Genomic DNA, 2,677 nt, shown 5'->3' with positions numbered 1-2,677 from the left:
ACCAAAATTTGTTTCAACAGAAAATCCCAAGGTTTCAAAAACTTTGGTTTCAAACGAAGAAAATAATTTATGTTTGATACGTCTATTGATGACAATGGCGACCCCACCACAGGCGCTGTCAAGACGATCATTTCTGTACATAAAATAATTTGGATCTCGTTTAATGGAGAGTCCTGGTTTTAAATAGGTTTCAGTTATAATGGCAATATGCACATTATGAACTGTTAGGAAGTTGAATAATTCATCTTCCTTACCCTTTAGAGAGCGGGCATTCCAATTTAGAACTTTCACACAATTATTTAGATCCATTGAAACGGAGTCCAATAACAATTTTTTGTGTGTAGTTTATACCAACCTGAACAGCTTCTGGTATGGTATTTGCTTTGAACATTGCATCAATCATGTGATGCAATTGTTCAGTTAAAAAATCAAAATCGGAAGCAGTCATGCTACCTGAATCGGCAACATGACCATTATTTTCCGTTGGGACATGGGTATAAACCTCATTTTGAGAAGAGAAATTTTGTCTACCAGCAGCGATGTTTGCATATGTAGGTACATTCGAAAAATTGGAATTTACTGAAGTGCTTGCTACCCGTTGACGAGCGGCCGTTTGACCCGTTTGTGAATTGTGGTGGGTATGAATTGCTCGACCGGTGACCGGTTTCGAAATTTGAGCGTTTGAAAAATTTCTACCCGTCGACTCTGGGATCCGATTGGAATTTTCCGTCATCAATTTTGCGCGGGAATTCAAAACTTTTTTGCGTGAAGGGCATTCCCAGAAATTGGATTTATGATTGCCCCCACAATTTGCACATTTAAATTTATTGGAATCTTCTCTCACAGGACATGCGTCCTTGGCGTGAGAGGTTCCACCACAAATCATGCATTTAGCATCCATGTGACAATGTTTGGTTCCATGCCCCACTTTTGGCACTTACGGCACTGGGTGGGGTTTTGGAAATTTCCCCCAGGCCTGCGGAAATGTTCCCATGTAACACGGACATGGGACATAATACAGGCCTTTTCCAAACTTTTCATATTATTTAGTTCACTTTTGTTAAAATGAACTAAATAAAATTCTTGAGAAATGCCCCTCTGGGAAGAACCAGAGTGGGATTTCTTTTTCATCTTAATTACTTGGCCTGGTGAAAATCCAAGTAATTGAGAAATTTCAATTTTACTCTCATCCAGTGATTTATCATCACTGGGGAGACCTTTCAAGACGACTTTGAACAATCGCTCAGTTTTGTCGTCGTATGTGAAGAATTTATGGCGCTTCTCAGTTAAATACTGAAGAAGACGTTTGCGATCGTCAAAGGATCCAGGCAAAACGCGGCAGTCACCCTTCCTAGCAATCTGAAATGAAACCTTGATCCCCTGAAGGTTACTCAAAATCTCATTCCGGAAGCCAGAAAACTCGGCAACACATACCACAATTGGCGGAATCCTTTGCTTTTTCGCATGAATCGAATCACCTGGGCTAGAGGTATATTCGATTTGCTCAATTTCATCATTAATCAAATCGAACTGATTGCTCAGTTCGATTGGAGAAGAATTATTTCCGATATTAGAGTTAGAAGGAATATCTGAATTCTCCAGCTTCCTTCTAATTTTTCCTCGCTTTGGCAGGACGGTCTTGAAAACTTGTTTCTTAGAAGGAAGTGGAGAATTCAGATACGCACCCTTTCTCTTGTTTTTATTAATACTCATTGCTGAGCGTGGAGACGTGACCTTCTAAGAGGTTTTTCCCAGAAAGGTGTCCCTGCAGGATTACCACCGCTTGTCGGAATTTTACTTCCGCAAACGGGTCCAACGTAAAACGAAGGCACGGGTCCTTGCAAAGATCGTAACGGGATCAGTGGGTACAAATAGCGCTAAGAAGCACCGTTGAAATTAAAATAGCTTCGGGTAGTATTAAAAACTTCCTTCCGCAACGAGAGAAAGAACCGCACAGCACGAAAGCACGATGCGGTCTGACGCCCCTGGTCTAATCAATCGCAGATTTCAGCCACACCTAACGACTAACAAGAGGACTGCCTAACGCTTGGCTACACCCAATGACTGCGAAGAGGATTGAAAAATGCTCGGGCTGCTGAACTGTCACCATCGAGAGAATGAGTTGGGGAATTAGAAAGTTAGATCAGTTGAATCCATGTGTGAATCGTTTTTGCTATTGAGCAATTTATTTCTTGAATTCTAGATTTTTTGTCGTTTACTTGTAGTTCCCACTACTACTGGGTATGAATTATTAAACTAAAGTGCTACAAATTGAATTAATTACCCTAAATTTACCTAAAATAGGACAGACGACTAAACTAGAGAACATAGAGAAAAATAACCTGAATTTCTTTATCTTATATATACATAAAAATAAGAGGTAACTGAAATATCTATATCTAGCCTAACTAAGAATACTTGGACTAATCAAACCAATTAAAAACAGAAAGGTGTCTACGGTTCCATTTCGAAATCGAAGGTTGTGATTGGAATTATATTGTTGTGTGATACGAAGAGCTACTACAGTAAGTGACATCGTACTGTTTAATACATTTATAAATCTAAAAGTAATCACACTATTCTAGGAAATTGTAAGTCTTACAATAAAGTCTTCACAACCTCTAGAAGCGTACTTCTATCGCCAACAAATTTACAATTTCTGTATAAGAGTGGAATG

The sequence above is a fragment of the Armigeres subalbatus genome, unplaced genomic scaffold, assembly GCF_024139115.2.
Source record: "Armigeres subalbatus isolate Guangzhou_Male unplaced genomic scaffold, GZ_Asu_2 Contig451, whole genome shotgun sequence".
In the NCBI taxonomy this organism is placed as follows: domain Eukaryota; kingdom Metazoa; phylum Arthropoda; class Insecta; order Diptera; family Culicidae; genus Armigeres; species Armigeres subalbatus.
The sequence above is the reverse complement of the archived record's forward strand: the minus strand, read 5'-3'. Positions refer to the sequence as shown.